The sequence below is a fragment of the Eleutherodactylus coqui genome, chromosome 9 (assembly GCF_035609145.1).
Source record: "Eleutherodactylus coqui strain aEleCoq1 chromosome 9, aEleCoq1.hap1, whole genome shotgun sequence".
Taxonomy (NCBI): domain Eukaryota; kingdom Metazoa; phylum Chordata; class Amphibia; order Anura; family Eleutherodactylidae; genus Eleutherodactylus; species Eleutherodactylus coqui.
Genome location: NC_089845.1, coordinates 136235925 through 136257990, shown reverse-complemented (window position 1 = coordinate 136257990; position 22066 = coordinate 136235925). Strand labels below are relative to the sequence as shown.

At 41.1% G+C, this 22066-nt stretch overlaps 1 protein-coding gene across 1 annotated transcript in view; it reads right to left on the bottom strand.

Annotated features, from left to right (window-relative positions):
* The window catches only part of CSMD3 (CUB and Sushi multiple domains 3), a 909686-nt gene that overhangs the window by 120625 nt on the left and 766995 nt on the right, over positions 1–22066 (bottom strand). The gene's annotated exons all lie outside the window — the stretch shown is intronic.

The following is a 22066-nucleotide window of genomic DNA, read 5'->3' as shown; positions in this document are numbered from 1 at the left end:
TCTTTATTGTACCCAAATAACCTTCACCCTGAGAGAAGTAAGAAATCTGACACTGTCAATGTGGATACAAATGTAACTGTTGCTGTTATCATTGCTCCCAAATCCACAAGAGTGAACTGTCTCTATAACCTGACATTACATAGTAAACTGCATGCCTTTAGTTTACTGGAATTCAATTGGACTGGTCTCGTTATATCATTACCCTAAGTAAGGTTTTTCTTATATAAAGGCATTGGCGTCACATACAGATATTAGCAGTCAGTACCTAAACTACGCAGAGACTCTTACCAAACGCCTGCTGTGCAAACGCTATATCTGTCAGAGTAGCTGCCACTGTGACAAAGTGTAAACTGACACCCTCATTCGAGCTACCTCTGGCTCACTGCACAACCCCCACAAAAGCCCCACAAACAACAAGCCCCCCTACGGCTATGTCAATGAGTTATGACTGTTGTAATATGACAATGAAAATCGCTTAGTCATTAAGGCACAAAATAGGTCGGTCACTAAGGGGTTAATATAATAGCACTACAAGTGACTTATTTAATGATGACAAAAAAACACATGTGGATATATTAAAAATACAGATGTAGCTTAGATGAGTATGTCAATTACCTGCAAAACAATTCAATATGGCTCTAGTCTGATGACAAAAATAAAACCCCTTAGTGCTCCTTGATGTACAGTTGCATCATGGAGTTTCGCGTTTTATATATCCTGCTTCATACAATGCGGACGGCGGCTGTTGCTTATAGTCGTGAACAGTCATGATCAGCGCTTAACCCTTTCAAGAAATTTATATCGTCATCACTGTATATAGTATATACTATACATTTTACATCTGTTATGTACAAATGTTTTATTTATTTCATTATTCACAGTACAAATGAATTATTAATGTGCATTGTCCAAAATATATATTTATTTATTTATTTTTTACATTTTATGCATCATTAATTACAAATGTATTTATTTGTCCTAAATGCTCATTCGTTTTTATCATGCTTATGTCCTCTTGTACTCTTTTTTTTCCTGGATTTATTTATTTGTGTTCTGTAACCTAGTATAATCCAGCTTGACTGACGAAGGGGCCTACCCAGAAATGCATATCTACTCGGTTTAATTGACACAATAAAAAGAGAAGTTGGATAAATCTTATCCCACTGCCTGTTGAAATTCATTGGAGATCGGCGCCGGGCTACCAGTATTGTTTCTCCATTTGCTCTATGTTGTCCACCAATTGGTGGCTCTATCTGGTTGGCAATGCCTCCCAGTGAAATTAGTTTTCACACCAATACACACTCTTTTCTCTTCAGCCCCTTGAGGCTTCTGGTCCCGGGACATCATACCTGGCCGCGGACCCTCATAGATGTCGTGTTTGCTCCACCCCTTTTCTAACTCTTTATCCTATAGTAAATTACCTTAATGCATCTGTATCCAGCCATGCGACCAATAATAATGTTGTATAGCATAGATTTAAATGGGAGGAGGGGAAACCAGAAATGCGTGCAGATCCTAAAACCCCCAGTGAGTGGGTAAAGATTGATCCTCCACCTCATTGGATATGGACTACATCCTTTAGTCTCTTGTTCCTCCACCACATAGAGTTTGTTGAAAAAACCCAGAAGCTCACTTGCGAGAATACTAGTAAAACAAATATCTCTAAACCTGATTGATAGCTGCCAGTACTGATACTAATAGCCCTACCAGGAAAGATAGAAACAACCTGGTGATATCACACCTGGCTTAGGGTGCATTCACACGAGCATGTGCGTGTGCCGTATATAGCTGCACACAAAACCGCGCACCTACGTAAGTGCACAAATGTGTGAATGCAAATCCATGCCCATCGCCGTCAATCAGGCCGCGGCTGCTGCCGGCGATCCTATTGAAAGCAATGGGCTGTCGGCAACCCCTGCAGTGATTTTCGGGGAAGGGCTATAAATATAAGCCCTTCCCTGAAAATCATCGCTGTTTGTGTAAAAAAAAAATTATATATACACACACACTCACCTCTCCACCACTGCCGTGTAAACATTCCACACGGGAAATCCCCTTGTAACTCAACACTGTGACAGCACTGCGATCAGTGCCAAGGGGACGCCCTGTGGGGAGTAAAGAATCCCTTGTCACAGCAGTGGCAGAGAATTGCGATGTTCTCCTATTGCTTTAAATAGCACCGACACTTCTGGAGTCCCATTGAAAGCAATGGGCTGCTGGCAAGCCCTGCAAGGATTTTCGAGGAAAGGCTTTAAATATAAGCCCGTCCCTAAAAATCATCCCTAGAATGTGTGAAAAAAAAATTATACTCACCTCTTCTCAGCTGCTGGGCTCAGGCGTGTCCAGCCTGTCTTCTCCCTGCATTGCTCTGAAGCTCTTTCTGCAGGTGGGGATTTAAAATCCACGCCTGCTGAAAGGGCTGTATCTGAATGGCTGAGCGCACAGCCAATCACAGGCAGCTCTCAGTAATTCATTGAATGACAGCTGAGTGCTGCCTGTGATTGGTCACAGCTCTCAGCTAATCACAAGGAGCACCTGGCCATTCATTGAATTCATTGAATTGAAAGCCCTTCCCCAAAAATCCCTGCAGGGCTTTCCAGCAGCCTATTGCTTTCAGTGGGACTGTAGAAGTGCCGGTCCCATTGAAAGCAATGGGAGAACATCTCGATCCTGTGCCCCAGCTGTCACAGCTGTGCCAGGGGATTCTTTATTCCCCACAGGAATAAAGGAATCCTCTACAACAGCTGTCACAGCTGTGGCAGGGGATTCTTTATTCCCCGCGGAGATGAAGTAATCCTCTGCCACAGCTGTAACAGCTGTGGCAGGGGATTCTTTACTCCCTGCAGGGAGTCCCCTTGTCACTGAACACTGTGACAGCACTGTTACAGTTATCAGTAACAAGGAGACTCCCCGCTGGGGAATATTGACGCGCACCACAGACCTATGGTGCACGCATGTCCTATGTTTTGCAGGTACGTGAGTTTGCACACTTGTTAAACTTGGACATATGAACACACCATAAGGAACCAATGGTTCTAATAGGCGCATGTTTTTGTGCGCACAATTGTACGCACATAAACACGCTCATGTGAATCCACCCTTACACAGACTGCATAAGAGGGATGAATCAACTGGCTCAGCACCATTCTGATGACCATGTACTATCTGAACTAGCTAAGATAGACATATCTAAATTCGTTACAACTAGCTTAGTATTGCTTAGATGATTCACCACTGACTAGTGTAGCTAAGCTCATTAGCTCAACACATTTGTACAGCCCTATAAAATGGCTATGTAATGGATACTAGTAAGATACCCAACAGATAGTTGAAAACAAAAAAGTCCCATTTAGCCCTGATGGTAGGTTGGTGAAAGGGGTTAGGACTGGCTGACACGTCCTCGGTCGTCCATCTGATACACTCCAAACACTGCCCCAAACCTGGAGGCTCGGCAGTAACCCACCAATAATAGGTTCTCCTGTCATTCTCATGCACTGTCCCACTCAAAAATTACATGTGGGAATTCCTCATGCAAGCGCAGAGCAAACTACAGGTACCACCACTTATTGCAGGCCTATTTATTCAGCCACAGGCTGTTTCTAAGTCCAAAATTGAAAAGACTCCTCACGCATATGAGTGTCTCGTGCGCTATAATGAACACATTGCGTTCGATTTTACAATTTATCATTCCTATGTATGGACAACCTGATAATTAGTTGTCCAAAGATGACTTGCTGTATGTAGTCACCTTGACTACCAGATAATAGCAAAGGCTGAGAAACAGAAGTTACATCAATTCCAAATCCAAGCCATTTAGAATCATTAAATAAATGGCGCAAAGGAAAGCATCTCATTTAGCCCTTTCGAATGGCAACTATCCAGTCTGAAGATCCACCCTTCTCTATTATCATAAGTCCAATTTTTTTTTTTTTCTTCAAAGCAGATTGGTCCTAATATAACCTAATATAAGGAAGATTACCTACATACTTCTTTGGAGCAATATACAATCTATTGTTAGACCCCCTTATGATGTGCGCCATTTATAATAGTAGCATCTTCCCATGAGGTAGAGAAGCCTTGAGCCCCCTCAGGTGTAACGTCTATCTCTGAACCTTCTGTAGCTATGTCTCTTATGTTTTCACAGTTTATTTAGATATTTATTATGTAGTTGGAGTGCCATAAAAAAGAAATAATAATAATAAAAACATACTTTGAAGTGGAGATTATACGATTCTCTGTATTACACACCTGATTGCATACAGATATACCATAAACACGCTGTAATTACATATATAACAAGCTACATTAATCTGCCGGCATTGATATTAAACGGCATTACTATTCCCATACAGTTGTCTAGTTACATACAGTAGAAAAACAGCACTAACCAGCTCTAAATCTACAGCATCAAAATCTACCCTTTCTGTGACCCCTTCAGAAAATAAGCAGGGCACAGTCAATGGGCCATGATACAACATTTCAATAAATGTCACCTTTGCAAACAAAGTTTAAAGAGATGAGACATAAAAATGCTTCGCAGTTTAATCTAAAACAATCAGACGCAGCAACAAAGGATATTATATATATATATATATATATATATATATACACTTAGCTTTTTATCCACTAATGTAGTTTGGATGCTGCTAACATTTTTTAAAGGGAAAATAATCAATCTGTCTAATATATATCTATCTACCTCATATCTATTTTATGTATATTTATCTACCTCATCCATCTGTCTATCTATCTATCTCACATCTATTTTATCTATCTGATATCTATCTAATATATATCTATTTCATATCCATCTTTTATATTTCTATCTCATATATATATCTAATATCTATCTGATATCTATCTAATGTATAGCTATCTACCCCATATCTATCTCATATGTATGTAATATCTATCTATCTAGCTCATATATATCTATTTATGTATCTATCTCATATCTAATATCTATCTATTTCATATCCATCTAATATCTATATTTCTATCTCATATCTATCTAATATTAGAGTTGAGCGAACGTACTCTGCCGAGCTTGATGCTCGTTCGAGTATTAGCATACTCGATGGTGCTCGCTACTCGAGCGAGCATCACGCCGTGTTCGATCCTGCCCCAGTTTTGGCTCCTCCCCGCCGCTGACGTGTCAGATTTGACCCCTCCCCGCTGCGCACGTCAATGCTAGTTTGTGGCTGGCTTCGGGTGAGAGAGAGAGAGAAATAAAAGCTTGGCAACCGGCGGGTCACATACAAAAATGCTCGAGTCTCCCATTAACCCCTTAATGACGCGGCCATTTTTCTTTTTCCATTTTCGGTTTTTCCTCCCCCCTTTAAAAAAATCATAACTCCTTTATTTATCCATCCACGTCACTGTATGAGGGCTTGTTTTTTGCGGGATGAGTTGTATTTTTCAATGGTGCTATTTAAAGTACCATATAATGTACTAAAAAACTTAAAAAAAATTCTAAGTGGAGTAAAATGAAAAAAAAACGACATTTTGCCATCTTTTAGTGCGTCTTGCTTCTACGGCGCACAAATGGCAACAAAAACGACATGATAACTTTATTCCATGGGTCGGTACGATTACTACGATGCCAAACTTGTTTAGCTTTTTTTTTACTATACTCCTTTTTTTTTTTTTTAAAGACATAATATTTTTTTCAATTATTTTCTGTCGTCATTTTGTGCGCGCAATAACTTTTTTATTTTTCCGTCGACGTAGTTGAGCAAGGTCTCATTTTTTGCGGGATGTCCTGTAGTTTCTGATAGTACCATTTTGGAATACATATCACTTTTTGATTGCTTTTTATTGCGTTTTTTCTGGGAGACAGGGTAACTAAAAAAGTGCATTTCTGGCGTTCTTCATTTTTTTTTTCGGACGACGTTCACCGTGCGGGAAAAATTATGTGCTACTTTGATAGATCGGACTTTTACGGACGCGTCGATATCAAATACATATTTTTAATTTATTATTTAGATTTTTTAATAATAGATATGGCAAAAGGGGGGTGATTTAAACTTTTACAACTTTTTTTTTTTCCAATTAAAAAAAAACTTTATTGATTCTTTTTTTTACTTTACTTTGAAGTCCCCCTGGGGGACTTTAAGATGCGATGCTTTGATCGCTCCTGCAGTATGACGTAATGCTATAGCATTACGTCATACTGCTTTTTGACAGGCAGCCTATGAAGCCACCCCACGGGGACGGCTTGATAGGCAGTCTGCTAAGGCAGCCCTGGGGCCTTTCATTAGGCCCCCGGCTGCCATGATACGTGCATGGCTCCCCCGATCTCACCGCGGGGGGCCGCGCGGGACCCCCGAACATCGTTCGGGGGATTTAAATGCCGCTGTCAGAATTGACAGCGGCATTTAAATGGTTAATAGCCGCGATCGGCCGCGCGGCCGCGATCGGCTATTGCCCGCGGGTGTCAGCTGTTATAAACAGCTGACGCCCGCACTGTATGAAGAGAGGTTGCCACACAACCTCTCTTCATACATACCCCGACGCTCCATGACGTACCGGTACGTCATTTGTCGTTAAGGGGTTAAAGTCAGTGGGGTTCGTTACTCGAATAGAGCTCTCGAATTTTACAAAATGCTCAACTCAAAAAACGAGAACCCAAGCATTTTGGGTTCTCGCTGATCTCTATCTAGTATCTATCTGATATCTATCTAATGTATTATCTATCTACCTCATATCTATGCAATATCTATCTACCTCATATCTATGTAATATCTATGCAATATCTATCTGCCTCATATCTATGTAATATGTATCTAGCTCATATATATCTATCTAATATCTATTTTTGTATCTTTATCTCATCTATCTCATATTTATCTAATATTTATATCAAATATCTATCTATCTCATATCTAGCTTCCTCATTGTTTATCTATCTTATATTCATCTAATATCTATTTTTCTATCTCATATCGATCTAATATTTATTTAATATCTATCTCATATCTATCTATCTTTCTATCTCTCTATACTTATTTTTTCTTTCTGCACAGTACATAAAAGTTTTCTGCCCTAGGAAAAATGCTGCAATTAGCTGTCAGTCTTCCTGTATAAACAGTATATCATTATTTTATGTTCTTTTCTTGTAGCTCGCTTCCTATGGATTTTTCACTTGGGTTTTAAATTTCAGTCCTATCACCTGGCAACAGAGAATCGAAAGAAAAAAAATAACCTAGTAGGATTTGCACTCACTTCTGCAAAGAGACATTGTCTCATTTTTTTTTCATTTGGTGAACAATTAAGAAATGCATATTCTTCTATATAATTCATCTCAGGTGATAATATATTTCATTTCCTATACTTGGGAATCAACAGGAGTGTTCTAATCCTTTTTCAGATGCAGGTTTGTAGCAGGACGGTTAATGTGAAAAATCAAAATATCCTGAATGAGGTTGAAAGGAAGTTTAATTATTACATTACAGGAGAGATGGCGGGATTATCCGATGATATAACGATTTCTTCATTACTGTGGCTTATATATACAGGATGTCTACGTGTAGTGTGTAAAGTTCACCTGATAAACTTAATTAGGAACATTTCTAGTACATACATGCATCTCAGTAATATTGTTAAAGATGATGGTTTTACAATGCGTTTGTTAATAGCTGTAGTTCTATGGAAGCCACTCTGTGTGTGTGTGTAATTCACAGCTTCTTCATACTGTCTAGATAATGAGACCAATTTATCCATATTACCAGTAGAAGCACAGCTACAGCCACTTGAAGTTGGGTCGGGAATATTGAATTTATAGCTGTCACTTCAATCTGTGTGCAGAGCAGAGGGAATGAGCAGGTAGCAGAGAACCATCTGTCTCTAATACTATGTCCTGCCTTTTTCTTCAACTTAACCTCTCTAAAACTGACCGTCTTGGCTTTTCGCCTTCCAACTGACCTCCCCTCAACATCTCCATTTCAGTGTCTGACACCATCTTAACCCCCAGACAGCACAACCGCTGCCTTGGGGTCACACTGGACTCTGACTTCTTCTTTACCCACTACATCCAATCTTTCACCCAAACATGCCACATGCACCTCAGAAATATTGCTAAAATCCATCTGCTCCTTACCACAGACGCGCTAAAGATACTCGCTGTCACCCTCATCCACTCCCGACTTGACTACTACTACTCTCTATTCATTGGCTTTTCCCACACCAGAGTCTCCATTCCATACTAAATGTGGCAGCTAGGCTCATTTTTCTATCCTGCCATTCCTCAGATACCTCTGCACTATGGCAGCCACTACACTGGCTACCCATCCACTACAGAACTAAATTTAAACTCCTCACCCTTACCCACAAAGCTCTCCATGGCGATGTGCCACCATACATTGCTTCCCTCCTGTCTGTACACCACCCAGCCCACACACTCCGATCCGCAAACACACTAAAACTATACACCTCTCCAATAAGAACCTCACATGCTCGCCTACAGGACTTCACCAGAGCAGCGCGCATCCTCTGGAACGCTCTACCCCAAGGCATCCTGACAATCCCCATGCAAGAAACTTCAGACATGCCTCAAAAACACACCACTTCAGTAAAGCATACTAAATCTCCTGACCTAGTCCCTCTGCTCCTCCCTATGGCTCCCCACACCTTCTACCCTGCTTATTGCATGCGACCTCTAACCATGCACCTCTTTACCACCCTACCCCATTTGCTCCTTAATAACTGATTTCCACTTCTATTTCTCATACTGCCTATGTTCCCCCAATGCCTCCCCCCCCCCCCTTGTACCTTCTGTATCATCCCCACCCTGTTAACTTCAAACTGATAGTATATCACATGTAATTGTTATATTGTCCGTGTTTTCCCTCCTTGAAAGCGCTGCAGAATAATTTGGCGCTATACAAATAAAGATTATTATTAACATTTATTCATATGCTATTATTGTCAACTAACAACTATATTACAGGCTAAAGTGACACAGTGATGCCTTATTTTAAGCTGCATTTCATTAAGATCTCTGAGTGTGGAGCTCGAGGTGCACAGACAATCAAAAGACCAAATAGACAGAGCAAACATCCTGCAGCCAATCACACGAGGAGAATGATGACAGCAGCAGGAATGTTTGGTGATTTTATGGACGGTAGTGACCAGTCCGCTCATGATCATGTAGTATCTGAGCACAGAGTTGCATGTGACAGTGTCAGAGTCATGTGAGTAGGAAGAGTTGAAATTCCCTGTAGCTATGTAGATCATGAATACAATCACAGCAATAGGGAGAGGAGCCTGATCAGTCCTGTCTCTTCATGTTCATATGAGGACAGGGATGTATGTGACAGTGGCAGCAGGAAGAACACTATCTATAACCTATGGAAATACTGGATTATAGTGTTAAACTCAACTATGTGTGAATGTAAGTACTAGAGATGAGCGAGCGTACTCGGATAAGCACTACTCGCTCGAGTAATTTGCTTTATCCGAGTACCGCTGTGCTCGGGTCTGAAGATTCGGGTGCCGGCACGGAGCGGGGAGCTGCAGGGGAGAGCGGGGAGGAACGGAGGGGAGATCTTTCTCTCCCTCTCTCCCGCCCGCTCTCCCCTGCTGCCCACTGCGACTCACCTGTCAGCCGCAGCGGCACCCGAATCTTCAGGGACGAGCACAGCGATACTCGGATAAAGCAAATTACTCAAGCGAGTAGTGCTTTTCTGAGTATGCTCGCTTATCTCTAGTAAGTACATAAATCTACATGGGTCTAGAATATACGACAGTCCCCAAAGAATGTTCCCATTACACCTCCAACAGTCACGTTAAAATTGGAAAAATCCTCCAGAAAATGTCATTTCTTTAAATTGTAGATTTAGAATGTATCTCCCATATACATATATTTGATGTGGAGCCCAGTTGCCTTAAGTGCACTTTTAACCCACTAGTGAAATAATTAATTTTATGTTTGCATACGTTTTTGCATGTGTGAAACATGATAGAAAAAACAAAACATTGATTTCAATGGGGTTTGTTCTCAGCAGCGTGTTTCCTGCGTACCATTCCTGGACACGAGAAAAGATAGGACTTGCCCCATCTTTCTGCGTTTAAATAGCCATCGTATTCCACAGAAAGGGAGTTTCATGTGCGCATGTGAACTAGCATTGCAAGCGCAAAATTTACAGTACTATGCACTGACGCGCATACCAGCCTGAGAATTGGCATCTACAAACCTTGTTCATGGGCAAATATGCTCCGTTGTGGCGAGCGTGTTTGTGCATACATTGGTCTGTCGAAGCCCTTACCAACCATAAAATTGTATTCCGTTTTGTGTTGCAGCGGTCATAATGTTTTATTTTTTCATAATGTAGCTGAATGAATCCTTCTATTTCAAGTTGTAGTTTTTATAGGAACCAGTTATCTGTACATATAATGTGTTGAAAAACATTTTTTTTTTTTTGCTGGGGCAATGAAAAAAATCTATTTCACCCCTGATTTTTGGGATTTATTTTTATGACGTTCACAGTGTGGTGTAAATCTTATGTTAACTGCATTTTATGAGCTATTATGATTATGACAACACCAAATGTATAGAGGTTTTATTATGTTTTACCACTTTTGCGCAATATAAACACTTTTGTTTAACAAAAATACTTCTTGTGTGGCTCTACATGGTATTATTGTACCTTGACACCACCAGAAGCTAGGGGTTTGACAGGGGGAACACCCCTGTCCCACCCCTAGCTCCCGAAAGGGTAAAGGCAGGAAGGTCCTAGCAGCCTGTAGATACATTTTTGCTGGCCCTGCTGGCTTAGAGTGACGGTTACTGTTCTTCTTAGGCTTACATTATTGCCTGTAAATGCTGCCATATTACTGCTGTAACAGACCAACATTTACATGTAATAATGTAAGCCTAAGAAAAACATGAGCCCTCAGGTTAACCCTCCAGGGCCGACAGAAGTCTACGCAGACACTGTAGCGTCTTGCCTCAGTCCCACCCGGCATTTCTGGCATGCGTTTCACCCGGCCGCTGCCTCCCACCTCCATACCTGCCGCTGCCTCACACCTCCGTCCCTGCCGCCAGCTGTGAGCCCTGTGCCGGCCGCTCCCCAGCTCACAGCTGCAATCAAAACACATTCTGGCAGCAAAGCAGAGTAAGTTCGCTGCTGCCCAGGTCGTGCAGTGGTTGTACACTTAGGGGGGTTCCGCCTTCTGGGGCGCCTCGGAGGAACCAACTTGCGGCTGCACCACCGGCAGACAGTGTACGGCTTTTCTATCAATCTTTAGTGCCCTTCCAGGACCTGGTGCTGAAGAAGCTGTGAAGCCAATCACGTACAGGGGGTGTCACTCCCCTGTCAATCTTGCCTCCACCAGGAATTCCTGGTGGCATCAGGATACAATAATATCGCGCCACATTACAGGAGCAGAGAATTTTTACTTTTCAGTCAACAGGCCTTTTTTTGGGGGGACAACTTGTAGTTTTTATTGGTACCATTTTGAGGTATATACGATTTTTACAATCATTTTTTTATTCCTGTTTAGGGGAAGCTAGATGATCAGAAAATGGCTATTTTGGATTTGTTTTTATTTTCTTTAAATGAATTTTTGAGGGCTTGCTAAATAATGTAATATTTTTTTAGTACAAGTTGTTATGAATGTGGCAATCAGTACCAATTATGTGCAGGTTTTTCTTTTGTTCTTTGATTTTTTTTCAATATTTAAAGCCTCACCTAAGGTGAAAGAAAGGTTTAACCTTTTTTTATGTAAAAACATTTAGATGACACAGTCAGCAAGGAATGCAGCATCTATGGGGTTAAACAGTGTAGAGGAGTGATTAGATGAGCAAGTCCTCATTTCACTTCTTTTCTGGGAAAAACCCCATTGGGACAGCCAGAGAACAAATATTCTCTCTGATTGATGAGGGGGAATAGTAAGATGAACAAAAATTCATGACACCCGTCCCCTGTGACAGGGAGATATACAGGGAAATCATAGATCTTCTCTGTTGTTACTGGTCTCCCCCTCGCTTTATCCTCTGCTCATACACAAAAAAATGACAGCTGTAAATACAGTATGCCCGACTCCACTTCAAACAACTGTACCTCCAGTTCTATAAGGGCTATGAACATTACATGCATTTGGTGCTATTTTAACTTATTAACACTAGAGGACATAAATTTACGTCCTTGACGTTCCGCGTTTGTATGGAGTAGGGGTCGATCCTGCTCCATAGAACATGCGTGCTGACTGTTTCTTACAGCAAACACCTGCCCACAACAGCTCCAATTAGTAGCACCACTGATCGGAGCTGTTAACTAGAGATGAGCGAGCGTACTCGGAAAAGCACTACTCGCTCGAGTAATTTGCTTTATCCGAGTATCGCTGTGCTCGGGTCTGAAGATTCGGGTGCCGCTGCGGCTGACAGGTGAGTCGCAGCAGGGAGCAGGGGAGAGCGGGCGGGAGAGAGGGAGAGAAAGATCTCCCCTCCGTTCCTCCCCGCTCTCCCCTGCAGCTCCCCGCTCCGTGCCGGCACCCGAATCTTCAGACCCGAGCACAGCGATACTCGGATAAAGCAAATTACTCGACCGAATAGTAGTGCTTTTCTGAGTACGCTCGCTCATGTCTACTGTTAACCTCTTAAATGCCACCATCAATTTTTACAGCGGCATTTCAATGCTTTGATCGATGTTCAGGAGTCCCGCACTGCCATGGCAGCTGGGGGACTTCTAAAAGCCCCTATAGCTGCCATAGCAGATTGCCTGACAAGCCATGCTTGTGGTCTGGCTTGATAGAGTGCCTGTCAGATCTCGGTATAATGTAATACTATGGTATTACATCAAACTGCAGGATCGATCAAACCAGTGTAAGTTCTTGTCCCCTGTGGGGACTAAAACAAAATGTAAAAATTAGTTTACGAAAGTTTTTTGAATTGTTGAAATAAATAAAAGGTAATAAAAGTAAAAAAAAAAAACCTCTGCCATATTTATAATAAAAAAATCTAAATGAAAAATGTGGTATCGCTGCATCCATAAAAGTCCAATCTATAAAAGTAATGCACTATTTACCCAGCATGGGTAAATGATAAGTTATAGAATAATGCTTTTTGGTCACCTCGTCTCCAAGAAAATGTAATAAAAAGCAATCAAAAAGTCTTAGGGCTCAGTCACACAGGCATTTTTAGGCGCGTAAAAATGTTTGCACTGCGTGTGTCAAAAAGGATTCGCACCTACAAAAGATAGAACATATGGGTGGCAAAGGACGTGGTCACAAGTTTTTTTTTGCGCGTGTAAAAACGCCAGTGTGACTGAGCCCTTCTCTAATCCAAAATATTACCAATGGAAACTACAGGGTGTCCTGCAAAAAAACAAGCCCCTGCACAACTATGTCAACAGAAAAATAAAAGATTTATGGCTGTTAGAAGATGGCAGCAGAAAATAATAATAAAAAAAAAATAAACATCTTTGGAAAACAATAACAGTAGTACAGCAGAAAAAAGTATATAAATTTGGTATCACAGTAATTGCACTGCCCCATAAAATAAATGTATCATGTCATTTTTGCTTCAGTGTCTATGCCGTAGAAACAAGACCCCTCTCCCTCCTCCCCAAAAATGGCGAAATTTAGTTTTTTTCCCATCTTCCCAAACTGTAATGTCCTTTTCCTGCAGAATAAAGAGAGTTTGTCCTAAACTGCTGGGGGGAGGTTGGAGGAGTTGTCTTCCAGGTCAATATTATTAATGAGTGAGCCCCAGGATAGGTTATCAATAGCAGATCGGTGGAACTCCACCACGTGGGATACCTGACAGTTGTGTGTGGTATTACAACTCAGCTGCATTCACTTCAATACCAGACCCATGGATAGGTGTGGTGCTGATCCTGTACAACCTTTAGTGACTGGCTTATTTTCTATCGTCATATACAAAGAACCATAAAATTTTACTTTTTAGTAAATACACCCATATGTAGACTTTAATTTTCAGGGCTGAATTGTATTATATAATGGCACCACTTTGGGATACATACCGTGTTTTCCCCAAAATAAGACACTGTCTTATATTAATTTTTGCCCCAAAAGAGGCAGTGTCACCTCTGGTAGAGTTATTTAAAAGCCTTGATTTGTGTCTGGGGTGGGGGTGGGGGGTCCCAAATGCCCACCATAGTGCAATCAGTGGGTGTCATTTTGTTGTCATCACAGCCTGGGGCATTTGAAGGCCCCCAGGGCTGCCATTAATGATTGTCTATCAAGCATGTTGAATACCTATCAAGAATGACTGTGTAATTAAATACTATAGTATTGCACTACACTCTATGAGTGATGAAATAATCACAAGATCTAGTTCCCTCTGAGGACTAAAACAAAATGTAAAAATGTGTAAAAAAATGTTTTAGCAAATATTTAAAAACATAAAAGGTAGTAAAAGTTAAAGAAAAAATCTCAGTAGTCTCTTCAAAAAAAAAAAAAAAAAGATGATTTTAGTTTAAAATATCAAATTATTAGGGTGGCTTCACACGAGCGTGTTTATGTGTGTGCATAGGCGTGCACAAAAACATGCGTCTCTTACAACCACTGCATTCCCTATGGTGTGTACACATGTCCATGTTTTACAGGTGTGCGCCTGTTAAGATAGGACATGCGTGCACCATAGGGAATGCACGCATTGCCTTCAATGGAGCTGCAGCTGCTCCTGTCGACTCCATTGAAAGCAATCGTCTGCCGGCACTCCTGAAGCTTTTTTTTAAGGAAGAGCTTTAAATATAAGCTCTTCTCTGAAAATTATCCCTTTTAGTGTAAAAAAAACCCTAAGCAAATTATATATACACAGGTAAGTGTGTATGTATATATATATACACACACACACACATACACACTTACCTGTTTGCCGCTGCCGTGTCCCCCGCGGGGATGAAGAACACATCTGCCAAATGTGGCAGACATGTTCTTCATCCCCGCGGGGAATAAAGAATTCCCTGCTACACCTTTCACAGATGTGACATATGCAGCAAAGGACTTCTTCATCCTTGTGGGGAATAAATAATTCCCTAGCACAGCTGTCACAGATGAAGCTGCGGTAGAGGATCCAGCTGCCAGCACCCCTTAATTGCTTTTCAGGGAAGGGCTTTAAATACAAGCCCTTCCCTGAAAAACAAGGCAAACTAGTGTAAAAAAAGAAGAAAAAAAAACATACTCACCTTACTTCAGCTGCCGGGGCTCAGCCGCATCCTCTCTGCGCTGTCCCCGACTCTGCACTGAAGTTCTTTCAGCAGGTGGGGAATTAAAATCCCTGCCTGCTGAAAGAGCTGCTTCTGATTGGCTGAGGCGTTCACTCAATCACAGGCAGCTCTCGCCTGTCATGAATTCATTTATTTTTTTCTAATGACAAAACGCCTTTATCGTCATAAAAGAAAATGCTCGCTAAACATGGCACAGCTGCATTTTGTTCCTATTCCTACCTGCTTAGAAATTCTTTACGTTTTCCAGTACATTATTTGGTACGTTAAATGAAACCATTGAAAAATGTAACTGGTCCCGCAACAAACAAGTTCTCATATAGGTTTGTCACCAGAAAAATAAACCAGTTAGGATTTCTTAAAAGTGCGGAGGAAAAAAACAAGGGGCTCCAGGGGGAAGGGGTTAATGTATTCTTTAACATATATTCCACCATTTGTTTTTAATAGAAACTGGTATTTTTTTACATCTATTTTTACACCATCCATCATGTGGTATAACGGACATACTATTTTTATAATGAGCGTCCTTGCGAATGCAGCTATACCTAATATGTTTTTTTCCCCATAGAAAGATCGCTTGTAGGGAAAAAAGTATTGCTTTTTTACTCTTTTTTTTTTAAATATTTTTTTTGTCACTCAAGGGGATGTAAAGATGTGATCATTTGATTGCTGGTATACTACACTGTTCTACCTATGTAGTACAGGGTAATATGCTTTTGACAGCTCTTGTATTAGACTCTGCAGGAGGCTGGGTATGATAAGCTGGTATGCACCTCACAATTATTAATCATTGCATGTAAGGGGTTAAACGGCTGATGGCTCTTCCTGGCACAGGGCTCCTGTGCCGGCCTTAGACTGGGCCATCTTGTTTTTAAAAGCAGCCTAGCCTAAGTCCCTTTAGTGGCTGCTGTAAAAGCAGGTATAGCTGGTCACTTAGTAGTTAAACAATGTTGGTGACTGTTTTGTTATAAGAGAGGAGAACCTTCAAGAGCCTTGGGCACTTTCAATCTTTTTCCATCACTGCTAGTAGCAACAAATATTCTATGTGCACTAGAACAACTAAGAGGAAGTGTATAACAAAAGTACTATCGAAACGGTATCCATTAAAATACTGCATTTGTTTTTATGCCAGTTGCTATTTTGCTACGCCTTTGACATTTGGAACAACTGTCTCAGCAAAATCTGGGCTTCTCGAATATGTTAATACTAATCTCCAGCCAATTGTCCTTTTATCCTTATATCCTTGTAATTAGGAATGAAATTTTGAATGTTTACTAAACCTAAGTCCAGGAAAACAAATTCGCCTGGCAGTTGCCGCAGGATGGGAGAGTATTAGTTTCATATTTACAACAAATCAACTGAATATAATTCACTTTTCTTCATTTGCCTAATTTATTTGTCAGTGAATCTGGTAGTTAGCAGTTGTGCAATTTTTTTTTTCCTCTAAGGATTTTTTAATGACTTTATTAAAACAATTTATGTCAATTGGACACTTAGTGTCTTTATGGCAGATGTGCCACTGGATGTGCATTTTTGAATCACTGTCCTTTGGAGTATAGGTCATCTCAGGACATGATGGTGACCTAAGGGATTGTCAAGATGAGACATTTTATAGAGGGTTTCCAGGACTTAATGGGAATCTGTTAGCTGGAACATTCTGTCCGAACTGTAGGCAGCATGTTATAGAACAGGAAAAGGTGAGCAGATTCAGTTTAACTTGTATTTTATTCATTTATATCTCTGCTCATTCTGAGCTGAACAGTCCAATGGGTGGTCCTATCGGTGATTGACAGCCCTATAGTCATACACAGATAGCTGACAATCACTGATCGGTTCACCCATTGGACTGTTCAGTTCAGGAGCTATTTTCTGTCAGCATAGAGGTACCTAAAATGAACTAGTGACATATGGTAGGAAGTATGTCATGCTTGCTTCTTGGTGTCTCCAACTTATCTATAATAATTTTGGTTAAAGTCTTTTTTAACAGAAAAAGAGTGGAATAAACTTTAGATGAACGTGTCTTTATTGGTAGAATCGGATGATCATCTGATGTGTATGGTGGCTTCCTCATTCTCCCTCTATGGTAGATGTTGGGGCAGATATGGATTAGGTAGTTTGATTGCAACTACTCGATCTTCTGGTTCTTGGCAAATAAGCCATTACCAGATATCCCTGACAGTGGTTTTCTCCCTTCACTATATAGAAAACACATAAGCATGTACTTGGAGGGTTCAGGAGAAATAGCTGCTGTCCAAACAAGTGTTTTGTCATGTGTGTGGTGGGATGGGCTCTGACATATGGAAACAACTTGTGTATCATTATACAGATAGTCCCCGACTTGCGAACATTCGAGTTACGAATTTCGCTAGATACGAACTATCTGTACAGCACAGTATGATGTAATGCTACGGCATTACATCATGCTGTGCAGGGACCGGACAGGCTTCTATCAAGCCTGATAGAAGCCTGTCCGGTCACATCGCGGTTGCTGGGCAGCCGGGGGCCTTCTGAAAGGCCCTAGGGCTGTCTATGCAAAGCTCCTAGCAAGCCGTGCGCTTGATGGGCACTCTGCATAGGCAGCCCTGGGGCCTTTCAGGAGGTCCCCGGCTGCCTAGCAACCACACAGCGTCCCGCGATCTCATCGTGGGACGCTGTACGGGCCCCCTGAACGTCAGGTGCAGGCTGTTTCTTACAGCAGGGGCACCCGGCGGCAGCAGATCTGACGAGCCGCGCCGCTCGTCAGAACTGTTAACACTTTAAATACCGCTGTCAGAGCGGTATTTAAAGTGTTAACAGTTCTGACAAGCGGCGTGGCTCGTCGGAACTGCTGCTGCCGGGTGCCCCCGCTGTAAGAACAGCCGGCACCCGACGTTGTATGGAGCGGGATCCACCCGCGATCCCCTCCATACTACCATTTGTTCGACTTGCGAACAAAATGAACTTGCGAACGGGCTCCCGGAACGGAACCTGTTCGCAAGTCGGGGAGCATCTGTATATGTATATATATATATATATATATATATATATATGTATGACTAAGGAGACTCTGTTATCCCTGAAACAGTTTGGGTTTTGTTGAATGGGCTGTGTCTTAAACCATCTTTGCTGCTCCATTTCGACCAGTATCATCAACGGATCACACTGTCTTCTTGGATCCTTGGGAAGGGGGGGGGGGGTATGAGTATTTATTACCTTTATTAGGTTTGATATTTTCATACCTGCTTACTCTCCTATTGAGCCAGTTCTTATTTCTCTCCTGTTTGCATTGATTATCCACCTCCTGTTGTGCCTTGGGAGAAGCAGCCCTCCTACATGAATTCAAGGATGGTTTACCTAAGGTCTCTTCTAGGATTATCCTGGATTTTAATATGGCTCCCTCCAGTGTCACACACCTGGTGGGTCCCTATTGAACAGTTTGTTTTAATGTGGTCAAATTATTTGAGTGAGCACCACAGGTCTCATTGTGTGCCTTTCCTATTTAATATGCTTTGGTAATCTAAAGGTTGAAGCATATTTTGCAAAGAGCCAATGCTTATGTCAACACTGTTGGTTTGAAATTTGCCTCTTTATTTCATAGGGCTCACATAAATGGTGCTACAACTGTAAAATTTCTCAGCCTATATAAGACACTTCAGGTCAAGATGTAACTATTTTCTTTGTGCTTTTCTTCACACAACCTTCTAAGTCGTAAGTCCACTACATTTATGCTGATATTTAAATTACAGTTCTACAATTTCATTTCTGTAAGTCTATACATTTAAATGCCATTTTCTCGATTTAAAGTAATTTCCGTGAATGGTCTTATTATCAATAAAAGTGGTCACAGTCTTGTAAGCTGTAATCAGGAATGAAATTCTGGCAACAATGACATAGGAGGACAGAAGAATCACATAGCAAATGAAGTCTAAATGAAATTTCTGCTTCTAAAGTCATTAGCTGGTGGTCATTTACCTTTTAATGTTCTCTTTGCCATTTATAGTACTTGGAAATGTAAAGTCAATGAGATACGTGTCTTAATTTCTCCTCAATAGAAGTAAGAAATATTTTTGGGTGACTTATTATGGAATCTTGTAGTCCATTCCTGAATAATAATGGTACAGATGTGTCCTTCCTTTACCTTTGCTCTTCGCTGGATATGATCAGATCTTTTTGGTGCAAGATGACCAGCTTTTCAAAAACAATATGATTTTGCCACACTCTGTCACAAGATGTCTATCCTATATGTGTCTATTATGGACATCTAGTGCTTGTGATTAGTGTTGAGTGAACCAAAACAGTAGTAACATGTTTCAGATCGAACTTTACTAAAAGCTTGGTTCCACGTGAAACCAAATTTCGAGCGATCCTCATCTTGGCCAAAGCTTTTTCTAAGAAGATGATGAAAGAAGAAGGAACAATTTTCTGTGTTTAACATTGGTTTTAGGGGTAGTTTAGGTTCGGTTTGAACTAATTCGGACTGAAAGGAACTTTTTGACCAAATTCGGTGAACCAGCCATACTGGACTTTTGAAAAGTGAAGTGTCAGTGCATTGTACAATGGTGGCATAGATCTACATATACATAACACAACTTTTGGGGATGTAAAAGATACCACGAGAGGCATTACCTAAAAGTACTTGACCCCCAATGAAAAATCTGTAACTGGACTCCAACTTACCCTAAGCCTTTTGTAATATTGGTGACTTATCATGTGGCAAAAGGGACTCTGGGCTCCCTCAGACACTAAGGCCCAGTTGCAACTGCTAATTTTACTTTGACTGTACCTCCAAGACATAGAGGCAAAGCTATAGAAATATTAATCCCTGATCATTTTCCATGGAAAGACTGATACAACATATTAATTTGTATTCATCTAGGGACCCCACATTATCCAGATGAAGGCAGCATTTGGCCTCTGACTGCCATTGGGGCATTACTGTCACATGCTTTTTTCTCTGTGTATTCTTTATATATCCTGTATATTTAGGCCTTGATCATGCTGTTGGTTTCAAGTGTAATTTACATAGAATCTATGCTGATTCTGTGTGGATTCTCCATAAATCCACTAGAAATCTGCATCAGAGCAATGTTTAATGCAGTCGAATGACAATCCATGGTGCAGTTTATATAGCGCAAATTGTTAATTCATATGGGAGGACACAAATTTGATGGAAAATCCTCCTAGGGTTTCACGTATATGGATTAGCCCTATGGAACTGAGACTAATGTGTGTCCAATCTGTAGTTGCACTAATTCAATAGTGCTTTCTGCTGCAGTTTTCCATTTAAGTCTGCATCCATTTTTTTCCATTGTGGATTTCATCATTTGAACATTCCCTTATAGCCTATAGTGTATAGCATCAGCCTTACATTTCTGTGAGAAAGCTCAGGCTGTAACTAGATAAGAAACAGAATTTCACAAGCGTAATCTTACAAGGAAACATGGATCAAAGTTACCTTGAATGCAAGGAAATAAAACGGAATGGAGCTGAAGAAAACACAATAAAGCATATAAAAAGAACATATACAAGAAAGGTCATGGGGACAGTTCAATATACAGCAACTGCATATTCTTAATTAGAGTTTGTGCACAAAGCTATATAAAGGCTCTGTACAAAATGACCATAGAGGGGCATTAACCCTTTATATTACTTCCAACATGAAACAGTTATAAGGAGGTGTTTTATGTCAGATTCCATGAGATTGACAAAAAAAAATCAGTATTGCCTCTAGGAATAGAACAATTCTGGACACCCTGAGTCCTATGGAGCCAGCAAGGCAGTGCCAGAATGTTCTACAGCGCCCAGAGGTGGCTTTACACAGAACAATTATTGTCCCAACAATCACTCTATAGAGTGAATGTAAATGACAGTTGTTCTGTACAAACCCATCCGCTAACTGGAAGATGAGTGAGTATTCATTGACTTGTCACTTAATTTCACCTAAAAATCGTCACTGGTTGATTAATTATTATCTGGCATAAACAGATAATCATCGTCTTTCAATGACTGGCCAACAACTTTACAGGTAAGTGTGCATTTGCTTAGCGTGCTTCACCCACCAAACGCTGATTGGTTCCACATTTTTTTGAACAGTTTTCTTTCCTTAATGCTCACTGGCTCCCAAAAACACATAAATATGTGCAAATGGACTTCAACTGAGCAAGGATCAAACAAAAAAGTTAGTCTCTGCAAAATGAGCAGAACGAGAGGCTGCAGCACTGACGGATGAGCCTTACCAGTGGGAGATGTCGGCAGCAAGTGTTCACTCAAAGATTGCTTGTACATATTTACATATGTATTCAGTGGACCCGGCCACCAATAAGCATGCATTAGGGAGGGGTCTAAACTTCAAATACAGGTCCATTAAAGAACCTCACGCCCCCTAACTAGTAGATCAACAATATTTCAGCTCATGTAAATGCTCCTAATAATTCACTCAACAAACGCTGTGTTTAAAAGCACACAAACAGTCATTCATATGCATTAGTGACTATTTGGTGCAACTATTTAGATGGTACTCCTTCTGTGTAAAGCCACCCTAAATCTGCCAGTGATCATGAGCGGTATGTGGCTCGCGGACAACCTACAAGTTGACCTCTGTGTCTTATTTTCAGGGGATGTCTTACACTCACCTAGCCGTCGGCGTCTTGGTCCCTCATGATCTAATCGCTGGCACTCCATCATTCGCCGCCATTCAGTGAATAACATCACTGAATGGCTGTGATTGGTTCATCGAGCACCGGCTCTGATTCGCTGGCGCTTGATCGAATCACAGTGCTCACTTGCTGGAGGTGGGGTTTTCAAAGCCCCGTTACAAAGAAGAGAATCCTCTGTCAGCTCAGAGGACTACACTGCAGCCTGCCGCAGCGCCGGGGAGACCAGTGTGAGGGACCAAGACG